Source organism: Mustelus asterias, chromosome 14 (assembly GCF_964213995.1).
Source record: "Mustelus asterias chromosome 14, sMusAst1.hap1.1, whole genome shotgun sequence".
In the NCBI taxonomy this organism is placed as follows: domain Eukaryota; kingdom Metazoa; phylum Chordata; class Chondrichthyes; order Carcharhiniformes; family Triakidae; genus Mustelus; species Mustelus asterias.
Genome location: NC_135814.1, coordinates 53,544,525 through 53,563,747, shown reverse-complemented (window position 1 = coordinate 53,563,747; position 19,223 = coordinate 53,544,525). Strand labels below are relative to the sequence as shown.

Sequence of the window (19,223 nt, the reverse complement as noted above, 5' to 3'; positions counted from 1 at the left end):
AAATGAAATTATAACATTTAAAATCTTTTCAGTATCAAAATCTATATCAATGTTCTGAAAAGCTGAAATGTAAATTACCTTAAAAATAATCTTTAAAATATACAGTAGCTTACAAACTACAGCACATTTAATGTTGTTTATAGAATGGCATTCTTGCTTTTGTTTTACTTTCCTAGGAGCTGAAGGTTATAACACTTAAGATCACTTTAATTAAACTTACTATTAAATGGAAACTCCCTCTTTTCATATTCACAACTTCATAAAATGAACACTGATGAAGAAAGCCATTCAGCCCACCTTAGCTCATCCATCCAGAAAAATCTATAGTCACCACTCACCATCCAACTGTCTCTTAAATGATTGAGGTTCTTGTCTCTACTACAACACCTGGAAGTTCACTTCAAATGTCTATCACTCTGCATGCAGAATTCTCGACAGCAGTTGTTAATTTCCCTTGTCAGTTTGAATCAGCACCCTGTGTCTCACTGTGTCCATTTAACTTGACACAGTATATCCGATTTCTTTCAATCTTTTATGTACCTCTATGAGGCCTCTTCTAGGTAGTCTTTTTAAAAGTAAAGAGCCAAAGTTTCACCCCTTCTTTCCTCATAACTCAGTTCTCCAAAACCAAGGATCTTAGAAAATGTCTGAGGGGCAGAAAAGTTATTTTTAAGCAGCTTCAATCAAACAGAGTTATAAAGATTATACGCCACAAAAATGTACCAGTTGATGCTGGCATTCAGGCTCCACTCAAGCCTCCTCTGATCTTTCCTTATCTAATTATATATGCATAACCTTTTTCTATACCCTTCTCCCTCATATGCATATTTAGCCTCCCCTTAAATACACCTATACTATTTGTCTGAACAACTCACTGTGGTAGCAGGTTCCACGCTTTCGCCACTCTCTGGATAAAGAAATTTCTTCTGAATTCCCTATTTGATTTATTTGTACCCATCTTACACTGACATCTTCTCATTTTGGTCTTCCCAACAAGGTGTTGTGACCAACCCCAGGTGAGGTTCCCCAAAAGTTGTTGATCAGGGCGAGACTCCTTCGATTTATCACCAGCCGGCTGGGTACCCCCACATTGCTACAAACCCATGTGAGGAGGGATGACTGGCTCCATGTCTTTATTCAGCCCACCCTCTACTGCAAGCGATAGGTTCCCTTTCCCCAGGATACTTTTTTGAGACCCAATAGTTAAGTTTAAAAAGGAGCCAATTTAATCAGATTTTCTTGAGTTTATAGTATGTTTAACAATTAAAAGGAAAATAGAAATGGTAAAAGACATGCATCTACAGTCATACGGATTAAAAGAATAGAGTCCAATAGTAGGCAAATGTAAATAGAGATCACGGCTGGAAAAAAGAACTGAAATATCTCTACCAAACCATAGAACACCTCAATCAAAGAATCAGCTACTCATTACAGAGATCAGATACACTGGAATCAATTCATAATGGCTGCATACTTCATCAACTTGCACCTTGCAAGTGAAACACTATTCTGTATAACTTAAATATAAAGCTCAGGTCTTTTTAAACTCCAATATTTCCATGCACATGTTCCATTGTTTTTTTCCTCCATCATCAGAACAAAAGGAAAAGACACAGTATCTATTCTACCTATATTAATTTACATATTTGAACACTGTGATTCCTCTATATTCTTCATTTCCATAATTTTAAAGTCCTCCTTGAGTTCACCCCTAAACCATCTCTTTTTCAAGAGAAATGAGATGAAGCCTGTTCACTCATCCCTGTTAGTTATAACATTGCATTTTTGATATTATCCCTGTAAATTTGTTTTTGCAGGCTGGGGAACGCCTCTATATTCTTTTATAATATGGCCAGCAAAACTTCAAACCAGGATTCAATACAAGTTCAGCATAATTTCTAATTCTATGCCTCCAGAAATAAACCCTCATTCTTGAGTTTATTCCAGTTTTAAAATGGCATTATTAACCTGTGAAATTACCTATATTAATTTACATATTTGAACACTGCGATTCCTCTATATTCTTCATTTCCAATAATACGTCACTCATGGGCAGCACGGTAGCACAGTAGTTAGCACTGCTGCTTCACAGCTCCAGGGACCTGGGTTCGATTCCCGGCTTGGGTCACTGTCTGTGTGGAGTTTGCACATTCTCCCCGTGTCTGCGTGGGCTTCCTCTGGGTGCTCCGGTTTCCTCCCACAGTCCAAAGATGTGCGGGTTAGGTTGATTGGCCATGCTAAAATTGCCCCTTAGTGTCCCGAGATGCGTAGGTTAGAGGGATTAGCAGGTAAATGTGTAGGGATATGGGGGTAGGGCCTGGGTGGGATTGTGGTCTGTGCAGACTCGATGGGCCAGATGGCCTCTTTCTACACTGTAGGGTTTCTATAATTTCTTAAGTCAAAATTTATTACTCAGAATATAAAACAGGTAAAAATGAGATAGTGCTGAGTCAGAGCTCATAGATATAAAGCACTACTGCTTTATCATAGAATCATAGAAACCCTACAGTGCAGAAGGAGGCCATTCGGCCCATCAAGTCTGCACCGACCACAATCCCACCCAGGCCCTACCCCCACATATTTACCCGCTAATCCCTCTAACCTACGCATCCCAGGACTCTAAGGGGCAATTTTTTTTAACCTGGCCAATCAACCTAACCCGCACATCTTTGGACTGTGGGAGGAAACCGGAGCACCCGGAGGAAACCCACGCAGACACAAGGAGAATGTGCAAACTCCACACAGACAGTGACCCGAGCCGGGAATCGAACCCGGGACCCTGGAGCTTTATGATCCAGTCCAGTAGGGGAACCAATGAGCAATAATGCCCATCCAGACTTACAGTTATAAATGGTAAAGATATCAGTCTTCTGATTTAACAGGTTAGTAAGGGCCATGAACAATTAATTTTAGTTTCTTTTTCCAAAGAAATGATGGAACAGCTTAATAAATGCTGATTGTATTTTGGCAAGGGGAAGGTTGTTATCTTCTGGTAAAATTGTGTTGAATAAACAGAATATTTAGAATATGTAGCTCAAATCAGCAGATATCCATGGAGCCATCCATATTTCCAGGCAGACTGAATACTTTGGCATGTTTACAACAGTGTTCTGTACATTCAGGAATTTGAGTCCTCTGACTTATCCACCACATGTTGGAAGATATTTCCCCCTAAACACTAACAATCTTCCATGCTCACTATGCATTTTTTGAAGACTGGCCCAAGAGTTTGGCATCCTTGGCCTCACCAGCTGTGGATAAAGGTAACCTCACCCTCTGCTATCAAATTGAGATCTACAGCCCCTGGGAATGCTATCCACTTCTGCAAATACATGAAGAAAAAAAGGAAGAACTATGTTGCACGTTAAGCACAATTGCCCAAAGCAGCAGCTCAGCTGAATCAAGTGGTTACCAGTCAGCACTGAGTGCCTCTGGTTAATGTTCCTTTATACCTTAATTTGCAAGTACATGTCCCCAGCTCTACCATTTCCAGCCCGCCTGAAGGAATCAAGTTGTGGAATATCAAGAGAATCTTAAGACGCAGGCAGAATCAGCAAGAATGACAAGTTATTCTCCAGGTAAACTTTGCAAGCAATGTGAACATGAAGCATTTGATTTTATGGACAAGATTCAAGGACACAGATTTTACAGTCAACGGTGAAGGAACAACAGTTGCCTTTCACTTCGATAAACGATATCCAAGTTTTAACAGTTACTAGAATGCAGTCTTTCCTTTTTCTAACATCATTTGAAACTTGGCACCTTCTTCAGCAGTGGGGAGCAACTTGTGGCCTATCGGAGCTCTGAGTGTGGCCCACGAGACATTTTGTTGACTGTTGCCCACACAGAGTTACCGCATTCCGTTGGTTTCCACCTCTGTAGCAGGTGGTGCAATTTGAATTCAATAAAAAAAATCTGGAATTAAAAGTCTAACGATGACCATTGTTGATGGTTGTAATAACCACTTGGTTCACTAATGTCTTGTAGAGAAGGAAATCTGCCATCCTTATCTGATCTAGCCTACATGTGACTCCAGACCCACATGGTTGACACAGATTGTATCAAACTGCTACAAAGTCTCAAAGGAATGGAAGCATCAATCTTGGTAACATAAACAACAACAGCAAACTGAACCATGTTGAGCCTGCAAAGTCCTCTTTACTAGCATTTGGATGTTTGTGCCAAAATTGGGACAGCTACCTCTCAGCCTAGTCCAATCTGACATTGCCTATAAGGTACGATTCCATGAGTTTGATTATGTCCCAGCCACCACCATCACCATCCCTAGGGATGTTCTGTTGGCAGGACAGATCCAGCAGAGATGGAGGCACAGTGGTATACAGTGGGGAGATTCCTCATGAAATTTCATGATATCAGGTCAAACATGGGCAAGGAAACCTCCTGTTGATTACCATGTACTGCCTCTCCCATAGCTGATGAAGCAGTACTCCTCCATGTTGAACACAAGTTGGAGAAAGGACTGAGGGTGGCAAGGGCACAGAATTTGCTCTGGATGGGGGCTTCAACATTCATCAAGAGTGCGAGCGGCTAGACAGATATAGCTGCTAAACTGGGTCTGCAGCAGGTGGTGAGGGAACTAACATGGAGCAAAACATATTTGACCTCATCCTCACCAACCTGCCTGCTACAGATACATCTGTCCATGACAATATCAAGAGGACCACCACTGCACAGTGCTCGTGGAGACATAGTCCCATCTTCACATTGAGAATAGCTTCCGTTGCGTTGTGTGACACTACTTCCGTGCTAAATGGGATTGATTTCAAATAGATCTAGCAACTCAAGACTGGACAACCATGAGGTTCTGTGGGCCACAGCAGCAGAATTGTACTCAACCACAATCTGTAACCTCATGGCCCAGCATATCCCCTAGTCTAAACCATTGCAGCCAAGTCAGGGAATCAATCCTGGTTCAATCAAGATTGCAGGAGGGCATGCCAGGAACAACACCAGGAATACCTAAAAATGAGGTGCCAATGTGGTGAAGTTACAACATAAGACTACTTGCGTGCCAAACAACTTAAGCAGCAAAGAATAGACAAAGAGCTAAGCGATTCCATAACCAACGGATCAGGTCTAAGCTCTGCAATACTGCCACATCCAGCTGTGAATGGTGGTGGACAATTAAACAACTCACTGGAGGAGGAGGCTCCACAAATATCCCCATCCCCAAATATGGAAGAACCCAGCACATCAGTGCATAACGCAAGGCTGAAGCATTTGCTACAATCTTCAGCCAGAAATTATGACAGGATTATCTATCTCGATGTCTTCCGTTGGTCCCCTGCATCACAGATGCCAGCCTGCAGCCAATTCAATTCACTCCACATGGTATCAAGAAACGGCTGAATGCACTCAATGCTGCTCTAGCTCTAATTTTAAGACTGTGCTCCCTTGTTTTGCATTTTCCCAACAAAGAGAACAGTTTTGCTGTATCTACCTTGTGGATTTTCTCTATAATTTTAGAGAACTTGATTAGATCATCCCTCAATCTTCTAAACCCAAGGAACTACAAAACATCCTCAAAGCCGTTTGAAACCATGCTGACTGGTATTTGATAGGTTAATTTCATCTGCTAATCCCAAAGTTTGTTCTTAATAATCCAATTCATTATTTGCCAGTTGTTGATCAAGACTAGTTACTCAGGTTTTTTCTTTTAAAAAAGAATCGGCATCTGTCCAGTGGCATCTGCCCTGAATCCACTAAATTATTTATGATGACTGCCAATATTTTATTCAAGCTTTGGAATTAGTTGGCTTTGAGCTGGTCCAGAACCTCATTGCAAATTATGTTAGTCATTAAGTTTAGTAGTCAAATCTCCTAATACTTTCAGGAAGTAATCATTCAGTGTGCTAGTTTTATCACTTAGCATTTTAGTTTTAAACATGCTTACATACTTAAAGGCTTAAAACTTCTTTAATAATTCCAAAGCTTCTGCACTAGGCTGTAGGACCACCAATGGTGGAGCACTTAAAATTGGGAATGCTCAAGAGGCCAGAATTGAATGGGCACATGTATCTCAGGTGCATGGGCTGGAGGAGATTACAAAGTAAGAAGTCTCACAACACCTGGTTAAAGTCCAACAGGTTTATTTGGTAGCAAAAGCCACTAGCTTTCGGAGCGCTGCTCCTTCGTCAGGTGAGTCACTTGTTTCTGTTAGTCTTTGGATTGCTTGTATTTTAAACAGATAGTCTGAAGTCAAACATTTCCAAAATTTTTACAGGTAGTAGGATTCATAAATTCAGTACATCAAAGAAAAATATAGTTGCCCCAGAATAAGAAAACCATGTTCGCATTGCCTTGATTTAAATTACAAATCATATTTCTTGAACTACAACTAATCAATCTGTTAAATTTTTTCCAAGCAAAATGTACAGCAGTGGATACCTACATACAATGTTGCTTTTATCAGATGCAGTGTCCTTAATTTAACCTTTGTTGTATTTAATTTTCATGGTCAAAATTTCTCAATACGTTGCCACCGATTTACAATCGGCCGAATTCAAATCACTACTGAAAAATAAGCCTCATGAAGATCCCAGAGGAGATCCTTTCTGTTTCTTTAACAATGATAGTTAAAAAATTCAATACATTGTCTAAGAAAGGAAGTAACAGAATAATTTTCCCCAGTGGAAAAGATTTCAACTGACAACATCATTTGCACATCTTTTGTAAACGCAGGTCAAATAACAACATAGGAACAGCTAGACAAAAACAGACCAAGGTCCATCTATTGGCCATCCTGGTAGTTGCATGTTACATTGATGATGGTGATGTTGACTAATCGTAGCAATCAATCTTTATCAATAAGTCTAAAACATACCCAGAGATGATGCAAGGAAAACATCAATGATGGAAAGCTTTGGGAACCATACTTCTGCGCCTCTCAAGCATGCTGCCTTTATGTCACATCTCCAATTATACACATCCCAAAATTTTATTTTCTGAAAGCAATCTAATTTGCATTTTAAGCAAGCAAAATGGTAACTAAATGTTTCCACTTTTTCCTAGAGAGCCAAGTCTATGGATTGACCACTCGCTCACATTGTTTCTACATCTTGTTTGGAGTTACCCTGGCCGAGGAGGATATGCTAAGGGGAGGATGAGGCATCCATGGCTGATGAGAGAAGTCAAGGATGGCATAAAAGCAAAAGAAAAAGCATACAAAGTGGCGAGGATTAGTGGGAAGCCAGAGGATTGGGAAGCCTTTAAAAGCAAGCAGAGGAGAACTAAAAAAAAGCAATAAGGGGGGAGAAGATGAAATATGAGTGTAAGCTAGCTAGTAATATAAAAGAAGATAGAAAGAGTTTTTTTCAATATATAAAAGGCAAGAGAGGCAAAAATTGGACCACTGGAAAATGAGGCTGGAGAAGTAATAATAGGAAACAAAGAAATGGCAGAGGAAGTGAAAAGTTACTTTGCATCAGTCTTCACGGTGGAAGACACCAGCGGGATGCCAGAGCTCCAGGAGAATCAGGGGACATAGGTAAGTGTAGTGGCCATCACTAAGGAGAAGGTTCTAGGGAAACTGAAAGATCTGAAGGTGGAGAACTCACCTGGACTGGATGGACTACACCACAGAGTTCTAAAAGAGATAGCTGAGGAAATTGTGGAGGCATTGGTGGTGATCTTTCAGGAATCACTGGAAGCAGGGAGGGTCCCAGAGGACTGGAAAGTAGCTAATGTAACACCCCTGTTTAAGAAGGGAGGGAGGCAGCAGATGGGCAGCAGGCCAGTTAGCCTGACTTCAGTCATTGGCAAGATTTTAGAGTCCATTATTAAAGATGGGACCGCGGTGTACTTGGAAGTGCATGATAAAATAGGACTGAGGCAGCACGGTTTCGTCAAGGGGAGATCATGTCTGACAAATCTGTTAAGAGTTTTTTGAGGAGGTAACAAGGAAGTTAGATAAAGGAGAACCAGTGGGTGCAATTTATTTAGATTTCCAGAAGGCTTTTGACAAGGTGCCGCATAGGAGACTGTTAAATGAGTTAAGAGCCCATGGTGTTACAGGTAAGATCCTGGCATGGAAAGAGGATTGGCTGACTGGCAGAAGGCAGAGAGTGGGGATAAAGGGGTCTTTTTCAGGATGGCAGCCAGTGACTAGTGGTGTGCCTCAGGGGTCGGTGCTGGGACCACAACTTTTCACAATATACATTACTTTCAGTTCCTTCTTCCAAATCGTTAAAGTAAAGTTTATTTATTAGTCACAAGTAAGGCTTACATTAACACTGCAATGAAGTTACTGTGAAATTCCCCTAGTCGCCACATTCCGGCGCCTGTTCAGGTCAATCCACCTAACCAGCACGCCTTTCGGACTGTGATAGGAAACTGGAGCACCTGGAAGAAACCCACGCAGACACGGGGAGAACGTGCAAACTCCACACAGTCAGTGACCCAAGCCGGGAATCAAACCCGGGTCTCTGGCGCTGTGAGGCTACTGTGCCACCGTGCCGTCCACGGCACTGAAGGCACTGCTGCTAAGTCTGCAGATGATACAAAGATATGTAGAGGGACAGGTAGTATTGAGGAAGCAGGGGGGCTGCAGAAGGACTTGGACAGGCTAGGAAAGTGGGCAAAGAATTGGCAGATGGAATACAATGTAGAAAAATGTGAGGTTATGCACTTTGGAAGGAGGAATGGAGGCATAGACTATTTTCTACATGGGGAAATGCTTAGAAAATCAGAAGCACAAAGGGACTTGGGAGTCCTTGTTCAAGATTCTCTTAAGGTTAATGTGCAGGTTCAGTCGGCAGTTAGGAAGGCAAATGCAATGTTAGTAGTCATGTCGACAGGGCTAGAATATAAGAGTAGGAATGTACGTCTGAGGCCGTATAAGGCTCTGGTCAGACCCCATTTGTAGTATTGTGAGCAGTTTTGGGCCCCCTATCTAAGGAAGGATGTGCTGGCCTTGGATAGGGTCCAGAGGACGTTCACAAGAATAATCCCTGGAACGAAGAGCTTGTCATATGAGGGACGGTTGAGGACTCTGGGTCTGTACTCGTTGCAGTTTAGAAAGATGAGGGGGGGATCTTATTGAAACTTACTGGATACTGCGAGGCCTGGATAGAGTGGATGTGGAGAGGATGTTTCCACTAGTAGGAAAAACTAGAACCAGAGGGGACAATCTCAGGCTAAAGGGACAATCCTTTAAAACAGAGATGAGGAGGAATTTCTTCAGCCAGAGTGGTGAATCCGTGGAACTCTTTGCCACAGAAGGCTGTGGAGGCCAGGTCACCGAGTGTCTTTAAGACAGAGATAGATAGGTTCTTGATTAATAAGGGGATCAGAGGTTACGGGGAAAAGGCAGGAAAATGGGGATGAGAAAAATATCAGCCATGATTGAATGGTGGAGCAGATTCAATGGGCCAAGTGGCCTAATTCTGCTCCTATGTCTTATGGTTCTCCAGTTCTACTGTTCTGGATGAGATCAAATGGTTTGTCATGATCTACAATACCTAGTCCTTTTAGAATCCTTAAAAACAGCATTCATGTCAACTTTCAGTCTTCTATTTTACAGTGAGAACATGTCCAATTTATATAACCACCCTTCATAATCCAATTATTCCTTCCTCTTAAATTAGTCTGGCTGGTTTCTTCTGTATCCTTTCAATACCTCTTCGCACTGTGATGACCAAAACTGTATAAAGTATTCCAAGTGCGGTTATATTAATTATTTATGAGGGGACAGGATTAGTGACCTTTCGATATTTGACTTGCTTTACACACTGAGCATTGTAGTGTTAAATTCAATTTTATCAATCAATCAAGATTCTAGCTCTTTTATTTCCCGACGTATTATTTCCTTTCAATTCAGGGAATAGTCCTTTCCTGGACAGTTTTTGTCTCTATATTAAGCACTTTACATTTTTGTACATTGAATTTCATCTGCTAATTCCCAAATATATATCTGATAGCAGAATTGAGAGATTAGACCAAGAAAGATTAAACAGGCTAGGGCTCTTGTCTTTAGGAAAGAGAAGACTGAGGGGTGAACTGATAGATGTCTTTAAGATTCTGAAAAGGTAGATATAGAGATGTTTCTACCTGCAGGCAAGCCCAGATTGAAGGACCATAAATTCAATAGGAAATTTAGGGGAAACTTCTTTACCTGGAGAGTGATTATAACGTGGAATTTGCCACCACGAGGAGTAGTTGAGGCAAACAGCAAAGATGCATTCAAGGAGAAAATAGTTAAACAAAAGGGAAATATAAAAGAAAATTACTGCGGATGCTGGAATCTAAAACAAAAACAGAAAATGCTGAAAAATCTCAGCAGGTCTGACAGCATTTGTGGAAAGAGAAGAGAGCTAATGTTCCAAATCTGGACAAAGACTTGGGGGTGGGGGAGGAGATGTAGAGTAAGGGGTTAAACATAAGGAGCACCAGATACTGATGTCACTACGGATGTAATTATGATACAATATCACATGATTAAGTTACAGATCTGGAGGGAAGAAGCTTTTGTTAAGTTACGGAGATGTATAAAGATCTGCAAATAAATAAGAATGGTTTTTACGAATTAGAGACAAAAGTAGCTTTCTTTATAGAGTCAGAGTCATACAGTGCTGAAAAGGGCATTCAGCCCATCAGGTCTGCACCAACAATAATTGCCACTAAAGATGCGCTAATCCCATTTTCCAACACTTGTCCCATATCCTTGAATGTAATGATATTTCAAATGCTCATCCAAATACTTCTTCAAGGTTGAAAGGTTTCCAGCCTCCCCTACCTTCCCAGGCAGTGAATTCCAGATTCCCACCATTCTCTGAGTGAAAAATCTTTTCTCAAATTCCCTCTGAATCTCCTGCCCCTTACCTGAAAACTATGGCCTCTTGTGATTGACCCCTCAATCAAGGGGAACAGGTGCTTCATATCCATCCCGCTCATACACCCCATAATCTTACACACCTCAATTATATTCCCCTTTAGCCTTCTCTGCTCTAAAGAAAACAATCCAAGCCTATGCAGTTTCTCCTCACAGCCCAAATGCTCCATCCCAGGTGACATCCTGTTCCCCTTTAGTGCCATCACATCCTTCTTATAGTGAGGTGACCAAAACTGCACAGCTGTGGCTCAGCTAACACTCTTTACAACACCAACATTACCTCCTTGCTCTTATGCTCTATATCATGACTGATGAAAGCAAGTGCCCCATATGCCTTCTTAACCTCCTATTCATGTGTTCTGCTGCCTTCAGGGATCTGTGAATAATTACCCCAATAATTATCCCCCATTCCTCTGAGCTACCTAGTGTCCTGCCATTCATTAAATACTCCCTCACCTTGTTTTTTCTTCCAAAGTGCATCACCCCACATTTTCATCTATATCATTTATGTATATAACAAACAATAAGGGTCCCAATACTGATCCAGGTGGCCTACTGCTGGACACGTCCTTCTACCGCTACCCTTTGTGTCCTATTATTAAGCCAGTTTCTGATCCATCTTGCCAGGTTTCCCTGAATTCCATGTGCTTTAGCCTTCTCAATCAGTCTCCCGTTTGGGACCTTGTCAAAAGCTTCGCTAAAATCTATATACACTACATCAATTGAACTTCCCTTATCCACACATTGATCACATTTTCAAAAAACTCTAACAAATTTGTTAGGTATGACCTCCCTCTGACAAAGCCATGCTGACTATCCCTAATTAACCCATGCCTTTCCAAGTGGATATTAATTTTCTCCCTCAGTTTTCTCCAATAGTTTCCCTACCACTGTCGTGAGACTCACCAGTCTGTAATTTCCTGGTTCATCTCTACCACCTTTCTTGAAAAGTGGAACCTCATTAGCCATCCTGCAGCACTTCCTCCATGATGTGGAGATACTGTTGCAAAATCTCACTAACGGTCCTGGCTGGAGACAATACACATCTCTTTAACCTGTGCTTGGCCCTCTCTCCACTCACATTGTCTGTACCTTTAAGACTTGATTACCTGTAAAGACTCGCATTCCAACCATTATCTTGTAAATTGAGTTTGTGTCTTTATATGCCCTGTTTCTGAACACAAGTCCTCACTCACCTGATGAAGGAGCTTGAGACTCCGAAAGCTAGTGCTGCCAAATAAACCTGTTAGACGTTAACCTGGTGTTGTGAGACTTCTTACTGTACTTCCTCCATGGTAAGAAGTTTAACAACACCAGGTTAAAGTCCAACAGGTTTATTTGTTAGCAAAAGCCACACAAGCTTTCGGAGCTCCAAGCCCCTTCCTCAGGTGAGTGGGAATTCTGTTCACAAACAGGGCATATAAAGACACAAACTCAATTTACATGAATAATGGTTGGAATGCGAATACTTACAACTAATCAAGTCTTTAAGAAACGAAACAACGTGAGTGGAGAGAGCATCAAGACAGGCTAAAAAGATGTGTATTGTCTCCTTCTCAATCTGTACATCAATCTGTACAGTCTTGATGCTCTCTCCACTCACGTTGTTTTGTTTCTTAAAGACTTGATTAGTTGTAAGTATTCGCATTCCAACCATTATTCATGAAAATTGAGTTTGTGTCTTTATATGCCCTGTTTGTGAACAGAATTCCCACTCACCTGAGGAAGGGGCTTGGAGCTCCGAAAGCTTGTGTGGCTTTTGCTAACAAATAAACCTGTTGGACTTTAACCTGGTGTTGTTAAACTTCTTACTGTGTTTACCCCAGTCCAACGCCGGCATCTCCATATCACTTCCTCCATGGCCAGAGAAGAATTAAAACTTTGTGTCTGAGCCCCTGCAATTTCCTGCCCCACCTCCCGCAGCAGCCTGGAATGTAATTCATCCGGGTGAGGGATTTGTCTGTTTTTAAGCTGGTCAGAGCCTCCAATACCTCCCCATTTCTTATGACAAACTGTGCAAGTTCCTTTAGAAGTAGCTTTCTTAGAGTAATAAGCTCCATCAAGGCGCTAAACACAGAAAGGAATAGGATATGCTAATAGGATTAGAAGAGAGGAGGAACTTTGTGGAGAGCATATACACTGGCAATGGACTTGTTGGGCTGAATGGCCTGTTTCTGTGGCGTAAATACTTTGTATATGCAAGTCCTCTTGTTCATCTTTAGAATGGATCACACTTGTTAGCTTTGTATCATCCTCAAATTTAGCCAGTGCTACTGACTCATACTCCAAATCATTTACAAAAGCAGTCCCAAAACTGACCACTTCTGTGAAATCCCATGATTAACATTCTGCCAAGCTGATATGCCTGTACCAGTGGGTTCTTTGGGCTCTGTAAAGCAATTTTGTACTGAAAGTAAAATATTTCCTAAGGTTTGCAGTCTATTTTCAGTGCCAGCCTTTCAAAACAAATTATATCAATGAACTTACTGAAATCCAAATACACCATACCCATTGCTTTACCCTATCCATCTTCTCTGTCACACCATCAAACAAAACTAGTCATTAAGATTGGACGAAGGGTCATCTAGACTCGAAACATTGGCTCTATTCTCTCCCCACAGATGCTGTCAGACATGCTGAGATTTTCCAGCATTTTCTGTTTTTGTTGCATTAAGATTGGCATGAAATACCGCTCCATGAACCTGTTTTGGCTTATTTTATTTCTATCCAGGCGTTCCTACAACGTTAAAAACAATGAAAGTTAAACTCAGCCGTTTCCTCTGTCACTTTTGCTTTTTTTAAAAAAACATTGGACTAGCACTCGTCTTCCTCCAGTGTCCAGTCAACTCTACATTATTCAATGATTTCTAAAAGATTAGCGACATTGCTCCTACAATTTTCTCCCTAATTTCCTTAACAATCATTGGAAATATTTTATAGGGCTTCCGAGATTTAGTCAATTTAAGTCTGCACAGACATTCTACAACCATGCTGGTAGTAAAAAGGATAGTGTCACAACTTACCTGATGGCCCCTTTCCAGATTTTACCTGTCTTCTCCTTTGTAAAAATGAGGGAAAAAATACATAGCATCCTTACAACCTCTATAACATTAGTTGTCAGGCCCTCACTCGATCCCACTTTAAATGGCTAGACTCCATTTTTTGTTTTCTTAGAATCCTACAGTAGGATTTGCCCCATCGAGTCTGCACTGACTCTCTCTGACAGAGTACCTTACCCAGGCCCCTTCCACTACCCTAACCCCGTAACCCCACACAGTTACCATGGCTAATCCATCTAACTTACAAATCTTGGGACACTAAGGGGCAATTTATCATGGTTAATCCAACTAACCTGCAAATCTTTGGACTTTGGGAGGAAACTGGAAGCACCTGGAGAAAACACACACAGATACGAGAAGAACGTGCAAACTTCACACAGTCACCCAAGGCCGGAATCGAACCCGGGTGCTGTGAGGCAGCAGTGCTAACCACACTGCCACCACGCCGCCCCATGGGCTCCTCTCTTAATATAATTAAAAACCATTTGTAAATTCAAAATAGTGATTGCCATTTTGATGCTCTTTTCACACTCTAAACATGCCTTTTGATATTGAACCTATCTTAATTTTATGCTTCATGGCTTAGATGTTATTTTTCCCTTGTTCCTGCAGCACTTGCAATGAAAAATGTAGTCAAGGAAAAAAAAGAATAATTTTATCCACACATTGGAGAAACATGTGAAGTGACACAAGTGCCAATAGTGAATATATTCCCGTATTCCTACTATTAAAAGGGATAAATGCAAGGTGATACATTTTGGTAGATTGAACCAGGACAGGACTTACTCAGTTAATGGTAGGGCGTTGGGGAGGGTCATAGAACAAAGAGATCTAGGAGTACAGGTTCACGGCTCCTTAAAAGTGCAGTCACAAGTGGACAGAGTGGTGAAGAAGGCATTCGACACGCTTGGTTTCATTGGTTAGAACATTGAATACAGGAGATGGGACATCTTGTTGAAGTTGTACAAGACATTGGTAATGCCACACTGTGTATCGTTCTGGTCACCCGATTATAGAAAGGATATTAAACTAGAAAGAGTGCAAAAAAATAACATGATGCTACCAGGACTTGATGGTTTGAGTTACAAGGAGAGGCTGGATAGATAGACTGGGACTCTTTCCCCTGGAGCGTAGGAGGCTTAGGGATAATCTTATAGAGGTCTATAAAATAATCAGCTAGATGGTCAACACTTTTCCCAAAGGTAGGGGAGTCTAAAACTAGAGGGCATACGTTTACGGTGAGAGGGAAAAGATACAAAAGGGTCCAGAGGGGCAATCTTTTCACAGAGGGTGGTGAGTGTCTGGAATGAGCTGCCAAAAGGTAGTAGTAGAAGCGGGTACAATTTTGTCTTTTAAAAAGCATTTAGGCAGTTATATGGGTAAGGTGGGTATAGAGGGATATGGATCAAACACGGGCATTTGGGACTATTTTAGTGGTTGAAAAAGGGCGGCATGGACAAGTTGGGCCAAAAGGGTCTGTTTCATGCTGTAAACCTCTATGACTCTGAGTGAAGCACAACACTGTCTTAGTGGTACAGTAGGAGTGGAAATTGCAAGACAAATCATAACCAGCCATCCTGATTTCTTGAAGTCTTAGTAGCCAATACTAAAGCATTGACACAGGCCTGCGAGCAGTTCACTCATTGCTTCTGACACCATATACTCTCCACCAAAATGGCCACTTGCTATAATATTACTTTTTTCCCCTCTGGATTAGAAAGTATCACTCCCCAATCAAGAATACAGGGGCACATAGAAAACATAGAAACATATGCACTATGTTTCTATATGGGAGATTTTGCTTTTTTACTCCCAGACATCATTTGTCTGACCAATACACGAGGCAGGCAATTTCTCCCAGGCCTCAGCCAGCAAAATTCTTGAACTGGACATTAATCAGTTTCAAAATCTTCTTTAAACAAGTACATAGTCCCCAATTAATTCCTCACCAAGAGTCACAATAGATGTTAAACATCAAAATATATTAAACTTGAAAGAGCCTACCCATCACAATACTAGCTAATGCTAGGTGAAACAGCTGAATTGAGGAACTTTCCAAAGGCGAGGGAATGGTAGACGGTAGTTTTAAAGAAAGGGTCCAGGCTACCTCCTACCCCCTCAACTCTATTTCCACTAAACTGTTAAATACCCAGCACTCCTTGCTGACCCCATGTTTGCTGATATTGTTAATGGCTCTCACTCTCTTCAGCTCCTGTCCCTTTCTGTTAAATCTATCATCCACATCAGCCCCTCCTCAAAAAAATACCAACACTTGACTCCTCCCCCCACTATCCTTGAAAACCACCACCCATCTTCAACCTCCTGTTTTTCTTCAATGTGCTTCAAAGTGTTGTCACCTCCCAACCCCATGCCCATCTTTCCCAGAACTCCATGTTTGAATCCTTCCAATCAGGTTTCCAGGCTGCCACTGTATTGAAACAACTCTTGTGAAAGTAACAAATGTGATGGTGACAAAAGTAAGCTATCCCTTCTTGACCTGTCTGCAGCCTTTGAAATGGTTGACCACACCATACTCTTCCAACACCTCTCTGATGTTGATCTGATGCTGAAGCCCTCATCCATGTCTTTGTTGCCTCGAAACCTGGTTATTCCAATGAACTCCTGGCTAGCCTCCCATTTTCCACCCTCCATAAACTTAAGTTCAGCCAAAGTTCTGCAGCCATGCCTTCATTCACACCAAGCCCTGGTCATCCATTACCCCTGTGCTCACAGACCACCACTGCCTTGGTTTTAAAATTCTCAGCCTTATTTTCAAATCCTTCCCATGCCCTCACAACTGCCTATCACTGTAATCACCTCCAACCCCACAATCCTCAATATCTGTGCACAGCTATTCCTACCCTCTTGAACATCCCCGTTTTAATCACTCCATCACTGGTGGCCGTGCTTTCAGCTGCCTCGGGCCTAAGCTGTGGAATTTGGTCTATATGTTTTCGACTCTCTACGCTCCTTAAAACCTTCCCCTTTGACCATGATTTTGGCCACCTGCCTCATTATTGCCTTCTGTGATTTGATGTCAAAATTTGCTTTATAATGCTCCTGTGAAGAACCTGGAGATATTTTATGTTAATGGTGCTATAAATACGTGTTGTTGACTGTTTTTCTTTCTCCAGAGCTGCTTGTCTTGTCTGTTAAATGTTTCCAGCATTTTGTTTATAAACTCAGTTTTTTTTAGTTGACTTCTATTTTTGTCATTATTATTGATAAGAAATCTATAATGTTGTGAAAAAACAAAGGAGAACTGACCAAATCTCTGGTACCAGTATGCTATCTTGCACTAAAGCAGTGGTTCCCAAACTTTTTTTCACTGGGCCACACTTTCGGAATAAAAATTTGCTCCTGCCACACCGAATTTTTTATTGATAAGAAATACATTCAAAAACAAAAAAAACCAACTCCTAGCAGTGCTTGATTCATAACATAGAACACAACTACTTTATAATATGATCATGGGACATCCAGAAAGTATAAAACAATGCTTGTTTAAACCATGTTTAAATGTTTCTTTGATTGTCCTTGAATCTTCCCGCCACACTTGCCATCCTCTCTCGCTGCACCAGTGTGGCACGCCGCACCCTTTGGGAACCACTGCACTGAAGAATCCATTACCTCAAGTTCTGCTGACCTATATCAACTCTTCATTCGCACATCAAAGCCTTTGCCCTCATCTTTAAATCTTTCCAGAGCCTTCACTCTATCTTTGCAATTTCCTCCAAACACAAGGTTCTGTTGGATTTAGCTTTGTGTGCATCTCCTCCCTCCCCACCCATTCATTTGTCATGATTTGGAGATGCCGGCATTGAGACTGGGGTGGCCACAGTAAGAAGTCTCACAACACCAGGTTAAAGTCCAACAGGTTTATCCGGTATCACGAGCTTTCGGAGCACTGCTCTTTCATCAGGTGAATCTATCACCAATTAACCTGGTGTTGAGAGACTTTTTACCATGCCCATTCATTAGTAGCAGAGCTTTCAAACTGCCTCTCTCCACCATTCTCTCCCTGTTCTACAAACTCTGAAAGTCCATGAAAATTACTCAAAATAAAAGTGGAAACTTTAACCACATGCAACTTGCTTCCACCAAGTTTCCCATCACCCCTTTTAATCTTTCCTTTCTCAATTCAATGTCCACTTTAATTACACCAACATATGAAACACCTTGAGATTTTTATGTTAAAAAGGTGCCATGGAAATGCATTGCTGTGATTTAACTTTAATTCCCAAATGAGGTCTGTGAGCTTTCCTTTGACAGTATACTGTCAGATTGATCATAAGCAAAATGCCAGGAACAAGACTAGAAAGGATTGCTTTAAGCTTTTCCAAAATTAACTGGAGAACGGAGTAGCTCATCCATGGTCTAATGTCAGATTGTGTGGCAACGATCACGGACTTGAAGGCAGTGACAACAATTTATTTATATTTTGCCTTTGAAGTAATGGAACGTCCCAAGGTGCTTCGCAAGAGTTATTATAAAACAAAGTATGACACACAAGAAAATATTGGTTAGATGACCAAGCGGTTGATCGGAGAGGCAGGTTGTAAGAATTGATTAAAGGTGTCAGAGAAATGAAGCCGGGCACTGAGTTCTAAAGCAGCAGGGAGACCGGCGCCGCGCCCTCCCAGGCCCCAGGGAAATCTGACTGCCGGCTGCGGCCTGTCAGCGCCGACACCCTGACCCACAATACAGCCCCGCTCCCCAATGAAAGGTGCGGCCCGCAGGCCTGCTCCCGGAGTCACAGCCTGGTGCTGCCAAGATCCAGTCCCTTTCCCCGGGATCACTGACCGGGATCCAGCCCCTTCCGCCGGTCTAACTGACCAGGATCCAGCCCCTTCCCCCGGTCTCACTGACCAGGATCCAGCCCCTTCCCCCGGTCTCACTGACCGGGATCCAGCCCCTTTCCCCAGGATCACTGACCGGGATCCAGTCCCTTTCCCCAGGATCACTGACCTGAACGATCCAGTCAGCCCCAGGCACCGCCTCGCCCCTGACAACCAAACAAGATGGAGCCGGAACCGGAACTCCAGCCGCCACTTCCGGACAGCTGAGGGAGAGCAGGAGCAGAAAGTTATTAAACAACAATTATAGAACCAGAGAGAGAGAGAGGACAGGAGCACAAACCAGCACAGATATAAAACCAGCACAGAGAATCACTTTAACTACTGCTTTAATTGCTGATAGCTCACCTATTTCTTTAATTTTATATTCTTCATCAAGAATGCTGACATAATCAACCCATGAAGCTCCTGCATCCTTGCAACAGCTACCCATCGAGAATATTCTATCAATCTGTAATG

At 41.9% G+C, this 19,223-nt stretch overlaps 1 protein-coding gene across 2 annotated transcripts in view; it reads right to left on the bottom strand.

Moving 5' to 3' along the window:
* LOC144503675 (cytoplasmic dynein 1 intermediate chain 2-like) overlaps positions 1-18,942 on the bottom strand; it is an 82,907-nt gene extending 63,965 nt beyond the window's left edge. For both annotated transcript variants that reach the window (XR_013499540.1, XM_078228393.1), the window contains exon 1: positions 18,877-18,942. The gene's annotated coding sequence lies outside the window, so the exon portion shown is untranslated. The remainder of the gene's footprint in view (positions 1-18,876) is intronic.
* Positions 18,943-19,223: the final 281 nt, after the last annotated feature.